General features: G+C 45.5%; 1 pseudogene; it reads left to right on the top strand.

The window, feature by feature from the left end:
• Window positions 1-444: 444 nt before the first annotated feature.
• On the top strand, window positions 445-2846 carry LOC142568107 (uncharacterized; annotated as a pseudogene).
• The last annotated feature ends 12515 nt before the right edge of the window (window positions 2847-15361 follow it).

The raw sequence follows: 15361 nt of genomic DNA, 5'->3' as shown, positions 1-15361 counted from the left end.
GTGTTGGGGACGCAAGGCGTTGGGGCCCCAAGCGCTTGGGTGCGTTTGCGTTTGCGTACGCAAGCAGAAACGTGTTATAGGTTAGCGGCCCCAAACGCAAACCGCAATGAGGTCGCATGCGCTCGCAGCACCACCAACGTCTGATTGTTGCTGCGTTATCATTTTATAAAATATGAAGTGAAGCATATGAAGTAAAGTACACTAAACTCTTTTTGTTAGAAGCGGTTAATATATATGAAAACGATGTATGTCGACACTAGGCAAAAGATCCATAAGATTATCTACGCCCTTACGGTACGACTGAGGCCGAGCCGAAGCAATCCATACATACGTTTGGTACGCTGTTAACATGCTGTTAGGCTTCTCGTGCTGTTAGGCTTCTCGTGCAGCGTAATCCGACGTGGTCTCTGTTTTGATCATTTAGAGCCTCCTGCAAATTTTGACATGACGCCGTTGCGGCGACAGCGTGCCCGTGTGCTATGCGACCAGCTTCTTTACCTTGATCTGTCGCGGACAGATATAGAAGATTTATTCCTCGCCCGCCGCGCGCCCACAGAAAGGAAGAGGATTTCGTCCACCGGTTTCGTGGACGCTGCGGCTATGGATGACCAAACTTTTCGGAGGCTGTTCCGATTCGAGAAGGGCGACCTCCACATGCTCAAGGATGCCTTGCGCATAACGGAAATCCGGAGCAGCCAGGGAGTCACTGTGTCGGCAGAGGAAGCTCTATTGATGGGTCTGCGAAGACTTGCGTACCCCAATAGATGGGATTTAGAGCCCCTGTTCGGCCGTCACGCGTACGCAATGTCAAGCATCGTGAGCGTACTGTTCAATCATATTGACAGCTCATTCGGCCATCTGCTGGACGACTTGAATAACCACAGCTGGCTGCGTCTCAGTGACCTGGAGGATTTTTCCAAAGTAAGTGGGCGAAAATTGTATTGGTGTGATTTGCTTTTGCACACTTCATGTTCTTGCACTGCACCCTTTTTTGTGCTTTTGTTTTTGTGCAACAGATAAATGTTTACTTCATACGAGGTATTAAAATCTTTTTCTCCAGTTTTGCATGCGGCATGCTATGGCTGCTCATTGCTGTCACCATCCGATTGCCAGTAAATTAAGTAACTGTTTCAGTAGCAAATGTATACTACAGGCTAAAATATATTGTGACACTAAGCTAAGCGTTACCGCTAAAATTGAGCGTGTACATGCAGTTTTGACTGAGGAGGTTTTGTTTGTCTTTACAGGCTGTGTATGACAGAGGGGCTCCCCTGCGCAATTGTTGGGGCTTTGTGGATGGCACGGCAAGGCCCATTTGCCGCCCTTCAGTGAACCAGCGCATGTATTTTTCTGGGCACAAGAGGCACCACGCACTCAAGTATCAGGCAGTCATGTGTGCCAATGGGATTGTGTGCCAACTTGATGGGCCTTATGAAGGGCACAGGCATGACGCTGGTCAGTGTTTCTTTGTTTAATGTAGAGTTTGTAAAACAATTACAGCTATATCGGAATGTTTGTTAGGGCGTTTCAAGCACTATAGTTGACACAGAACCAAAGTAAGACACAATACCACGGATAAAGCACCGACTTTCAATTGACTGATTTTATTAGGTAAATGATTACATATGTCTGTGAAATGCCTTAAGATCTTTCATGACAATGCAAGAGCACAGGTGTTATTGCTCTACAGGTACTGCAGTGCATGCTGTTCTCCCAGTCATTTGTGTTCTTTTCCATGCTTTTTTTGCATTCTTGGTTCCTACTATAATGAGTTGTGCACTTTGCATGTGACATATATAAACATTTACCTAATGAAATCTGCTAGCTTAAAGTCATTGCTTTGTCTGTCGTATGGTGTCTTTCTCTTATTGAACATCAGCTACGACGCTGCCCTTAATACAAAAGTTTACATTTGCAGACAAACTAATTGTGTATGCGAATTTCTTGGGTTCAGGCGAGACCCAAGCAGAGTTTAGATGTTACATATGGGAGCCACTTGTGTCCCCCTTATCTAGAACCAACTTCTCTAACCCAACTAGATGTCCACACACTTGGAATAATTCCTACACATTACCTACACCTTCCTCCTCATTTTAACCATCTGTAAACAATTTTTCATGTTTATTTCAATGACAGTTTCACAAAAATCTAATATGAAACCACTGCTTTTGCCTCATTTCCGCATTGCTACTGCATGTTGTTTACCATGCCACTTACACTGAGGTAGAAATGCATTAAACACACATTCAGGTTGCAACTTGGAAAAGGCAACCACCCGTAATTGATCTTATAGTCCGAAATGTTGAGCTACAACCATCTGCTACGGATTGTTCTATGGTGCGGGCCATCACAACCTATTAAGCACTGCCTGAAACAGTGTCAGAGCTAGAGCCACCCTGCAGTGAAGATACACAACTTCATGGCCATTTTTAAAAGCATTTGTTCTTTTTTTACACAGGTATCCTGCGCGACAGTGGCCTCTACGAGAAGTTGGAGCGGCTAGTGCAGGGTAACTCTTACTGCATCTATGGTGACCCTGCGTATCCTTTGCGCCCTCTCCTGATGAGGCCTTACGCCGGTGCTGCCCTCACTCGCCAGCAAGAGCTCTTCAACAAGCAAATGAGCACAGTTCGTCAAGCAGTGGAATGGGGATTCGGCAAGACTGTGGCTGAGTTTTCATTCCTTGATTTCAAAAAAAAATCAGAAGCTGCTGCTGCAAAACCTTGGGCAGATGTACCGTGTCGGAACTTTGCTTGCGAACTGCCACACATGTATCTATGGAAGTCAAACTGGCATGTTTTTTGGTATCCGTGCAACTGAACTGCACGAATATTCGGGAGTCTAAAGGAGTACCAAGATGATATTTGCCTCCTCGTGGTTTTTTTAAAGGGACACTAAACCGAAACAATAAATCAGTTTAGGCTAATGAAGCATTGTTTGAGAACCCTGTAGGCAGTCATTTCAAAAAATAGTTTGATTATTAGATGAGAAAATGAAGGTCCAAGTATCAGTATTTGAATTTCGCGCCAGAGCCCCAGCACTGGTCTGTCAGCGTGACGTCAGGGATTCCAAAGTGTTTTCGTATTTGGGCCGCATTGGCTGAGTAAAGGTTCCCGAAAGTTGCCATGTTTAATATTTGGTTCCTTTAGAACCCAATGTAGTCAATCTGTACTGCTATATATATAATTAGTAGGCCCTAGAAGATGCCATCAAAATCCAAGACGTCACAGCCCCCAGGTGCGGGAATTTAAGTAGGTGCTGCCACCCGTATTTCGTTTTTGCACTTTTTCTGGCTTACCAAATGTCTTATCGTTGTAAGAGTGGTGTTTTTGGTGTTGTAGAACGGTAATTTACTTATGCAGAAGAAATCATTTTTGTCTTTAGTGTCCCTTTAAATAAAGGTACTTGAGCTCGAAACCTCACAAAGTATATTAACAAGCCTCGGAGTGCCCTAAATAATTTCCTTCAGCTGCTCCGTTGCACGACATCACGATATGAAGGGTGGTGACATGGCAACAGAGCATCTTGACAGTTTGGCACACATTGCAGCTTGCTCGGTCATCTGCTATGCTGCTGCTGTTCATTGCGCAGCTCAGTGTAGCAGCATAACAAACCCCCTGATCACAAGTTGAAGAAAATGCAACAATTTCACAATGGCCTGCTCCAATTTGACCACCACCACCCTTTGCGTCATGATGGTAGGCCACATAGATCTCCTGGGAAAGTAAGCCAAAATGGTTGTGCAATAGCCCGAACAGTAAGTTGTTTATAGTGGTTTGGGGCTGATTAGCAGACAGGGTTCTGCATATTTCGCTTAGCGGGTTCGAAAAAAGATTTGTGCTTACTGCTGCACTGTTCTTGCTAAAATTTTGCTGAAGGACCACATTTTAGAGTCTACAATGTTCAGTGTAACACTTCTCATAGTTAATTTCCTGATTCTTAAGAAAAAAGTGCAGCTGCCATGACGGTGTGACCATAAACTTGTGTTGCCATCTGCCGGCAGCTACAGTACCTGCTATAAGCCTACGAAAAAGGACCATGTTGCCAAAATGTGCAAATCTAAGCTTGTCCGCAATGTAGAGAGTGAAGAGTGCAACAATGAACTCACTTTGTGTCACGTGAACCACAAAGAAGGCATGCCCGCCATTTTAGTTGAGGTTCTAATGATAAAGTGATACGCATGGAACTTGCCACGGGCGCAGCAGTGTCAATAATGTCAAAAGTAGAGTGTGCGAAACACTTTCCAAATGGCTCTTGCAGACAAGCAAATGTCAAATTAGCTATGTGCAATGGCACGGCAGTCCCTACGGTAGGCTTCATGGATGTAAAGGTGCAATGCGAAGAGCAGTGCTTCGAATTGCCACTGGTCGTAGTGAAAGAAGCGCAGGGGGAAGAATGCCTACATTGTGTGGCTTTCTAAAATCAAAATAAATTTGCTTAAAGTCTTGTCTGTAAAGGCATTGGATAAGGAGACGTCGCTTGCTGAGAAATTTCTCAAAGTGTTTGATGTGGGTTTTGGTACCATTAAGGGGTTGAATGCAACATTGAATTGAAGGAGGAAGTGTGCCCTGTATTCATCAAAGCACGACCAGTGCCACATGCTTTGCGCGAGGGAGTTGAGCAAAAATTGGTCAAGCTAGAAACAGCTGGTGTCATATACAAGGTCAGACACAGTACTTGCAAGCAGTGGTGGAGCAGATACAGCGCAATATGCCGAGGACCGCCTGCTACTTAGATGTAGTCATTGCAGGTGACAATTGCAAGGAGTGCTACCACAGAGTGGAGCAAGTGCTTCGACACCTAAGTGAACACAGCATAATAGTGAACACTAAGAAATGCAGTCTCTTCCAGCAGTGCGTCACATATTTGGGGCACGAGATCGACAAGAATGGCTTGCACCCATTAAGCCATTAGAAAAGCACGAAGGCCCACTAGCGTGACCCAGCTGAAGGCTATTTTGGGTTTGGTTAACTACTATGGGAAATTTTTGCCATATTTGGCCTCGGTCTTGGAACCATTGCACTACTTGCTTCAAAAAAAAAAACAAATGGCACTGGTCACGTGAATGTGATGAGGCATTCGGCAGATGCAAAGAAATGTTGACTGATAAGAGTATGCTGCAACTCTATGATGTGGAAAAAAAAATCAATCACATGCGATGCATCCGATTATAGGTTACGTGCTGTGGTAGCGCACGTGGTGAACGGGGAGGAAAGGCCAGTTGCTTTTGCTTCACGGTCACTGTTCGTGTCCGAACGTAACTACGGACAAATTGAAAAAGAAGCACTTGGTATCGTGTTTGCTGTAAAAAAATTTCACAAGTACCTGCACAGACGGTCTTTTGATATAATTACCGATTACCAGCCCATGACAATTTTGTTTGATCCTAAACAGTCGGGCAGTGCAGTGGCCACTGCAAGAGTGCATCGCTGGTTGACATTTTTGGCCGATTACAGCTATAGAACCGAACAAAAGCCAGGATTGGCTATCCAGCATACCGACGCATTGTCTCGCTTACCCCTACCCAACACAGGCAGCAACCCTGAGGAAATCTTTTACTTTTCGGCCCTAAGTGACTTGCTGTTAACATCAAAGGATGTCAGCCCGGAAACGGGGCGCAATGAAATGCTGAGAGCTGTGCGTGACATGATTTGGCATGGATGGCCCAAAGCAGTGTCCAGGGAGCTAAAGCCATTCTGGATATGCCAGTTGGACCTGCAATTGATCTTCTGCAATTGCTGCATGAACAGCACTTGGGAATATCCCAAATGAAAGTATTAGCAAGGTCAATAGTACGGTGGCTTGGAATGGACAAGGCCCTCAAAAACATTGTGCACAAATGTGAAATATGCCAGACTGTACTTGTAGCGCCACCCATACCTTTATCGCTGTGGAAAGTGTGTGAAACACCGTGGGAACAAGTGCGTTTAGATTTCACCCCAGAAAAAGGGAAGACATTTCTTGTGGCTATTGACACGTATTCCAAATTGTTGGAAATTAAAATCATGAATGGAACAACCACCCCGAAGACAGTTGAAGACAGTGGTGTACTCTTCGTTCGCAGCGCATGGCCTTCCTCTGGAGGTAGTGACGGACAACGGGCCAGAGTTTTGAGCCGCTGAGTACAAAGATTTCCTGCAAGCTAATGGTGTGTGGCACACACTGATGCCACTGTGCCACCCGCAGCCTAAAGGTGCGGCGGAGCGCGCAGTTCAGACAACTAAAAAGTACTGCTCAAACAAGTGCTAAAAGACACAGAAAAGGGCACCAGTAGAACACTTCAACACAGAATAGATAACATTGTATTCTGTTATCGAACGACGCATCACACCTACACACAGGAAGAACACCTGCTGAATTGTATGAAGGAAGCTGTGGACCCGGTTGTCGCTGCTACACCTAGACATAAAAGATGCAATGAGCGATAAGACTGCCAAAATAAGAACGTCTCCTGATATGCGCAGAGGTCCGCCGCGCGTGTTTGCTGTAGGTGATCGTGTACTAGTGCATTCTGTGTGCGGAGAAGTGGTCTTCAACATATCTAGTGAATGCACGAAAGAAATTGCGGCTCGTGCACGCGGACCACCTGTGACCATTGAACATAGATCCAACGATACGTGACCCACTGGTTGAAGTAGAACTGCCACATGCACCTGACATCACTGATACTACACCGACGACAGACCAAAGCCAGGAGTAATCATCACCAGCAACGACTCCATTGCATTCCGGCAGTCATGAGCAGCTGGTAACCCTACGAAGGAGCGCAAGGGATTGGCGCCCACCTGATTGCCTAACTTATCATTTCTAAAATTGTGCGTGAAGGAAATGTTGTAACGTCATCAGTCATTTGCGTGGCATATTTGTCTGCTCGCAAGCTACTGCTGGCTGCGCATGCGCCAAGAGATGACGTGTGCTTATTAGGAGCCAGAGTATTGTTGTGTTCTCTTCTTGTGGTTGACTTGAGGCTGCCAGCATGCGGCTCGATAATAACTTATCTTCTAACCCGTGCCTGGTATCAAGCTACAACAGGCTGCCTCCATAGCTCTATGACGTGCCACTCTCCGAAACACCAATGTACCGTGCGAACTGCACTGAAAGCGCTGCTTTCAGATTGTTAGATCGCCCCTCATTCCGATGTCCATCGTATTGTTGAAGTTCGGCAGATCGGTCTTCGTTGACAGCCTTTTGCTCCTTCCTCTTCATGTACAGTGCTCACGGAATGAAATAGGACACAGAGCATTTAGTAGAACCCTATATATGTGCAAAGTACACGAAAGCACCATGCCATGTAGCTAGGAATTTGGTCACCAAAGGTGACGAGGACTCCGATGCAGGTGTACGCGCCAGAATTACGTCTATGTGACACGAACTGCAGCCGGTGGAAACGAAAGTATGCGAATTACTTAGCCCTAAATTGATGCGTTTCATTCCGTGAGCACTGTACATGCTGTGCACTTTCAGATAGATGACATGGACTGAGAAGCTGTCAAGCTTGATGGTTTGCGAGCTTGAAATCTTCATGTTGCGAGGTCTTTTCTTTGGGGATGCCAAAGGCCCACACAGACGCTTCGCCTTGGATTTGATGACTGTGTGGGGACATACTACAGTGTCCTCACTCACAACACGGTACTTCCCGGATGTACTTCTCCGGGAAACGCTTCCTGGTATGGGCTTACATATTTGCCATTACTTGCTGGCATGCCGTGACACTTCGATGTACGAACCTTCAAAAAAATGCACATAGGAGAGGTGGTTGAGGCCGCTGAGCTGGACACCATTTCTTCAAAACTGAGTTCTAACCAGAAACAGTGAACATGACGACCAGTGCTGCGGGGAGAGCAAAAACACCATCGAGATGTCTCGAAGCCTTCAACGACGGTGAGGGTGTGAGATTGTGCATATAGACTGGCCAAAGCCTTACTATGACCCTACAGTCGTGTCGAGCCCCTAAGTCACCAGGGTGGCTCTTTTTTGGACGGGAAGTGAATGTAATGAAGACCGGTGCTACTTGACGGAGCAGAGGGCACTGCTTATGCAGAAAGAAGACATTTTGACAGTGCAAGACTCGTGCTGGTTCTGCCATTGCCAGTTAACTCGCTGTGTCTGCGTCGCCATATAAAGAAGAGTTCTATTAGCAAATGCTCCAGTACAAAGCACTCAAAAATGTAGCCTAAGTGAAGGTGCACACGAACATTTGTAGCTGTTTTCAATATGATGCCTGTGGAATCAGCCGCATAAATGTTCAGTGTCAGTAGTCGAGATATGTTTGTGTCTACTTATCGACATTATGTCGAATCTGCTTTACATGAATTTACGGGCGACACATCCAAGATCAGCATGATAACATTTAATTCTCAGTGTTCGTCCCCCATTTTTTATGACATTGTACGTGTTCGGAGAAAATGAGCAGATCGTTGACGTCTTCATTTTCAGTACGAACTTGTCTCACCATGTGATGTGAGAAAATAACTATTAAGCTACTGCTGTTGTTCTAGTGCAAAGTAGTGTAAAATATGTTGTGTGTGCATGCTTTCACAATCTGAACTCTGCATGTCAGTTTGCAGTGCCATGCAATATTTATCTGTATATCTATTAATTTGATGCCCCAGGGTGTAGCTGACACCTTTTACCGTATAAACCGTGTATAGGTCGAGTGGGAATATAGGTCGACCCTCTTACCTTGAAGTGACGAAAATAGAAAAAATAGAAATGAAGCAAATATTGCCGAAACGCATTTATTTGCAATGTCGGCTGTGTCCCTGGACCACCGGAGCTGCGACTTTAGTCCGAACTTTCATCAGCGTCGTCGGAAGACGGTTCTTTGTCGCTCACCGCCTCCCACAGTGCATCGTCCTCGGTTCCATCCAGCGTGTTGCTTATGCCGCACTTCTTGAAAGCTTTCTGCACCATGGCATCTGGCAAAGAACGTCAGGCCGACAACACCCAGCTGCAGACGGTCGCAAGCAGAGGCCTTTGTAGGCGACCCGTCGGCGTCTTCGGATTGTCGCCGGCCATCCACTCATTGTATTCCTGTCGCACTCTGTCCTTAAAGGGCTTGTTTAGTGCGACGTCGAGTGGCTAAAGGGTAGACGTCATTCCACCAGGAATGATGACAAGGTTGGTTCTAGCTTCCGTGAGCGTGCTTTACTGATTCTGTCAGGTGACCGCGAAACGCATCCAAAACCAGTGTGCTCCGATGACGCAGCAGTGCACCGGGCCGGCAATTCCACACCACGCGAACCCATTTGATCATCATAGCCTCGTCCATGTACCCTTTCTCATTCACGTGCACAACAACAACACCTGAAGGGAAGGCTTCCTTCGGCATGGTTTTTCTTTTGAAAATGGCGAAAGGAGGCAACTTTCTGCCATCTGCCGTGCACGCAAGCATGACAGTGAAGCACGAGTGCTCACTTCCTGTCGACAGGAGTTTCATTTCTTTGGCGCCGCGTTCACTGACTGTGGTAGCTGAAGGCATATCAAACCAGATGGGTCTCGTCGGCGTTTGCAATTTGTCTGAGCATGTAATCGTGCTCCTCTCGAAGCCGAATCACATACCGCTGGAAGCTGACGAGCTTCGGCGAACTCCTCTGGCAGCTTCTGGCATATAGGTAGATGTGCGACCGCAGAGAGAAAATCCCTTGCGCCTCATAAAACGACGCACCCATGACTTCGGTGCGCTGAACTCTTCTCGGCGTAGTCCGGCTTAACGCGTAAGCTCCAAGGCTTTGCAATGAATTGAATGCACAATCACGAGTAGTGACCGCGCACAAAGGTGCTGCACAGAGTGTGCAAGTGCGTCCTCAAGCTGTGGATGTACTGCACGTCGGTACGGCTTTGGCTATCTGTTTGCGAACACGTACACCGCGGGTTGCCAGACTGCGACTCACATTCTGCTAATGGCCGCTATGTAAGACGAGGGGCGACTTTCACTCGCTGTCTTTAAGAAAAAATCTCGACTTATATTCCGGTTTACACGGTACATTCATGTGGAAAATTCATGTTAACATCAAAAGTACCTTGTTTGTGATACAGTACGCTCATGTCCAAGCATGAAGTGGCCTTCAAAGAGTTGTCCAATAGCATGCTTGTTCTTTGCATCAATAAACTAGTGATGTTTTGTGTTTGACTGCTGCATTTTTGTGTACAAGCTTTTTTCTAAGCATTTGCATGCACTCCAACAATATTGTGTTATTGTTGAAATGGGCAAATACCAACTTATAGTACATGTATTCAAATGCAAACACATACATTTACAACAGGACACCATCTGGCCATTTTCCTTCACGACCTGCATGTTAATCTTGACCATAACCTTCAGATTGATGCCATATTCCTGGATTTCGCCAAAGCATTTGACACGGTTCTTGATAAATGTTTACTCCCAGAACTGTCTCAGTTAAATTTACGCCCTGATGTGGTAAAGTGGATTGAAACATTCTTGAATAACCGCTCTCAGTTTGTCTTCGTTAATAACCATTATTCGAACAGACTCCCCGTAACCCCCCGCCAACAGCAACGGTGAGCTGGGCAAGTGCGGTTAAGGGGAAGCGCGCGGAGACTGTAGCTAATCACAAATTAGAGGAAGAGCTGGCACAGCTAAAACAAGTTGTTGCAGCAATGAAACAACAAATGGCAGTATTGAGTAAAGAGAACACGAGATTAAAAAAAGTCTTCAAACAATAAGTTGAAAACCGAAAACAGAGCGAATGTACAACAAACAATGGAGAGCAGGAATGTGAACATGGAAGAAAACAGCGATACTCCACAACTTAAACGCAAGACCGCAGAGATTATTGAGGACAATGGGACCAAACCCAAGAAAACTAAAACCACAAGCATAACAAAGGAACGTCTAGAAGTATTTGAACCACAAACTTGACAAAAAGATAGAAGAGCACATGTGCCAGATGGAAGAATCAATTGAGGCGGCCATGGTCAGCATAGTCACACAACAACTACAAACCGTACACCAACATATAAACATAAGAGTAATGAGGTTAGAAGAAAGAATGGACTCTGTAGGCCCTGCAAAGGAAATAGAAACAGTCCAGGCAACTCCCAAGTCTTCTCCCAAGCCGTTGATACTAGATCCAACAACCTCTAAAATCACAGCATCATCATGGCCAGGCAAAGAAAACGTAGATATACCATATGGCAATGGAATTGCAGAAGTTACCAAAATAAAAAATCGAATCTCCATCAGTATCTAAAAATGCAAGAAAAGCCAGACATAATTCCACAAGAAACGAATGGTCTCGCCATACTATCAGAGTACCAACCCATAGGCAATGCCGTAGGAGGAACCAAGGTCCTTACCACCCTAGTCAGAAGAGACCATGCGGTTTTGCATAATACACGAGTCACAGACATAGACAACATACTAATTGAAATTATACCATCAAGGATAATCAACTCAAACTAGTTGATTGGGTGAAATTCAGGAAAATAAGGGAAGAGATGAATATAGAAACCATTACAGACATTGATCAGTGGACAGCCAACCTAAAGGAAGATGTCTCCAAATCAACGGAGGTGAACCCACAAGAGGCTCAGCTAGAAACGATAGACAGCAGGCTTCCCTCACATCTGGGAGTCCAAAAAAGGACTGCAACAATGGAAAACGTAGAAACACAAGATTAAGGAAGATAGCCTTACTAAACAAAGAAGTAGAACAATATGCACAACAGCTCCAATGACGACAATGGGAGGAACTATGTACGGAGATGCATCAGCAACTCGGCACAAGCGCACGGGCTAGATATGGAGGTTACTCAAATACCTCCTTAACCCAGACGAAACAAAAACGGTGCACAGGCAAAACAAGCACAAGATCCTATGCGCGTATAAAGGAACAGAGCAAGAATTCTTGAGAGGTCGAACTCGCATACATATCACAGGCATCACTATGTATTCATTCCAAATACGAGGGGGAACAGAACTCCAACCTCGATGAAGAGTTTAGCGATGCAGAAATAACAGCAGTCCTGCACAAACAACACCAAAGCGGACCATGCCCAGACGCCCTTACAAACAAGACACTCAGAAACCTGGACGACGCATCCATTGGCAAACTAACAGAATACAGAGTGCTGGAAACAAGGAAAGCTACCGCAGCAGTGGAAGATGGCACAACTCATCTTAATACCAAGGCCTGGCAAACAACTACAACTCGGGAATCTAAGACCCATATATTTAGCTTCCTGCATGGGCAAACTAATGGAGCATGCCTTCCTAGCGAGGCTCACCAACTACGTAGAAGACAATGACTTACTCCCAAACATGATGATAGGATTCCGACGAAACCTGTCTACACAAGTTGCCATGCTGCAACTGAACCACCAAGTAATAGACGAACCAGGGAGATCGACTCGAGCCATCCTCGGGCTAGATCTCAAGAAGGAATTCGACAATGTGGCACACCAAACCATACTGCATTAAATCAGCAACCTTGGCTTGGGCGAGCGGACGTAGTACTATGTACGAAACCTCTTAACGGATAGAGAAGGCAAAAATCACGATAGGAGACCTGATGTCCCAGAAAGTGCCTATTGGCAGTGCAGGCACACCACAGGGACCGGTTATATCACCTATGCTTTTTAACCTGGCTCTGATTGGTCTTCCTAGCAAATTACAAAGAATCAAAGAACTTAACCACACAATCTATGCAGATGACATGACGCTATGGATTAGCGATGGCAGTGATGGATCGATTGAACAGAGACTACAAGAAGCAGTTCAAACAGTCGAAAAATATCTAGAAGGCACCGGTCTAACATGCTCGGCCAAAAAATTTGAACTGTTGCTGTACAGACCAACGCTAAAGGGGATGCCTCCCAAGAACCACAGCACACAAACCTACAAAGACATTCAACTCATGACCCAAGATGGGCGACCCATAACCAAAGTCAAGAATATAAGGGTGTTGGGATTAATCATAGAAGCCCAGGACACCAATGGGGAAACCACTTGCAAAATTGAAGCCCAAGTTTCTCAGATGATGCGATTGATCAAGAGAATCACCAACAGGCACGAGGGAATGAAAGAAGCAACCACCATGAGAATCATCCAGGTGTTCGTCATAAGTCAGATCATGTATGTAGCGGCATACCACGGATGGTGCGCCGCAGAAAAGCAGAAACTAGACTGCCCGATTAGGAACATATATATACAAGCGATTGGACTCATGCTAAGCACAAGCACGGCGAAACTCCTTGAGCTGGGTCTGCACAACACGCTAGAGGAGCTAATAGAAGCGCAATGTATAGTGCAATATGAATGCCTCCAAAACGACAGTGGGCAGATGCATCCTAGATAAACTAGGGATCCGCTACCATAAACAACACGGAGACAGACGGGACACACCCAAAGAAATGAGGGCTACACTCACGGTACCCATCTTGCCCAAGAATATGCCACGAGGGCACGAGAAAAATCGGGGCAAAGAACATGGCAAAGAAGTACGGAAGAAACGAGGATGCGGTCTTTGTAGACGCTGCACGTTACAAAGACAAACGCAGCTTTGTCGCAGCAGTACTTAACCACAACAGATAATGCTACACAATCTTGACTATAAACACAACACGCATCGAAACAGCGGAGGAAGCGGCTATAGCGTTAGTCATAGCAGAAACCAACACATCCTATATAATCAGAGATTTCCAGACGGCAGTACGCAACTTCACGAATGGCCGGATCTCAGCTGAGGCGCTAAACATCCTGAGAAAAGGCAAAACAACAGGGGAAGACAGATGCGTCCAAATCCTACGGATGCCAGCCCACACCACTGACTCAACGGGAGAGGACAACCCTAATGCGGCAGCACACAACGTAGTTCAAGGACTCGCTTTCCGAGCTGCGACAAACATAGACCCCTCGACAGGGCCCTCCGAAGTATGGGAATGGGAAGACAGAATGACCAGGTTCAACGACATCACCAACCATTACAAGATGCAAAGATGCACTTATCCGCCACCCTATCCACAACTCAGTAGATTGCAAGCTGTCCAGTGGCGACAACTACAAACCAAATCATAGAAGAGTCCAATACTAATGCACACTATTTATCGAGACATATACTCAACAGATAGATGCAAAGTGTGTAGCACCAGAGCCATGCTAGAACACATGCTACGGGAATGCTAGGCACTAATACAGGACAATGAGAGCGATCGAAGCCTCCATCAACAGCCTCCGCGCATGATGGCAGGCCACGCTGCTCAGCTCGAACCTGGAAGACCAACTCTGGGCAGTCCAGCGGGCCGAGAAAGCCGCCGAGAGGCAAGAACTCTTGGCCGTAACCTCAGCAGGCGCCCTATAGATTTACCTATTCCATTGCAATTGTGCCAATCGAATCAGTCGAATCATTCAAATACCTCGGTGTCACTCTATCTTGTGATCTGTACTGGCGCTTGCACACCACTAACATCATCTGAGCTGCTAATAAATCACTGCGATTTCTTAGGAGACATCTATGTCATACTCCACGACAAGTAAAAAATGTTTGCCTATGAATCATTTGTAAGATCAAAACTTGAGTATGTATCTCCCATCTGGAGCCCACATCAAGCTTATATCATGAATGCACTCGAGTCGCTACAAAATCGTGCTACTAGATTTATTTATTCATCGTTGCAAGCGGAATCTGACTTGGCAACGCTTTCTTTCTGTCAACAGGTCACCACGCTCTCTCTCTTCCGTTAATTTTTTTACAGCTCCCTTAATCACCCACCGCACATTGTGCCCCCTGCTTGCATAATTCATCGCACTGGTCATTCGCAACATTTTAGGGCCTGATGGCAAACAAACCTTCCAACAACGCATTGCTTCTGTACGAGTGCTTTCCCAAGAACACTGAACTATTGAAAAAAAAACTGCTGAAGGTTGTTTGTCATAGTGACGTGTAAGAGGGCCCATTGCAAGAAAAACATCCTTTGTTGTAGCTTAAAAGATACATCTGCCTCTGCCTAGACTGCCAAGAACACTGGATGATAGATTACAAGTGAAAGTCAGAATGTGATACAGGCTTCCGCCACGAAAGCATAAACAAAGGTTGCATTACTCTTTCTTTCTGCATTGCTCCAAAAATTTTTCTTGCTTCACTTCAGATAATTTGTAATATTTAGTTTAGCATATGGAAAGCAGTAACCAGACTTTAAGAGGTGTTGGTTGCAAAATATTTCATTAATTTCAAATGTAGCAAATCGTGAATTTTCAAATACGATCAGTATTATTTCCATTCGTTTTCAAAACTTCAGATATCCACACCATCAGGCTGGCTTACGAAAATATACACGTTCACTATCGCACCACTGCATAAACAGAGTGGGAGATTGCTCACATGCATAGATAAAGAAGC

Source organism: Dermacentor variabilis, unplaced genomic scaffold (genome assembly GCF_050947875.1).
Source record: "Dermacentor variabilis isolate Ectoservices unplaced genomic scaffold, ASM5094787v1 scaffold_16, whole genome shotgun sequence".
Taxonomy (NCBI): Eukaryota; Metazoa; Arthropoda; class Arachnida; order Ixodida; family Ixodidae; genus Dermacentor; species Dermacentor variabilis.
The sequence above is the reverse complement of the archived record's forward strand: the minus strand, read 5'-3'. Positions and strand labels throughout refer to the sequence as shown.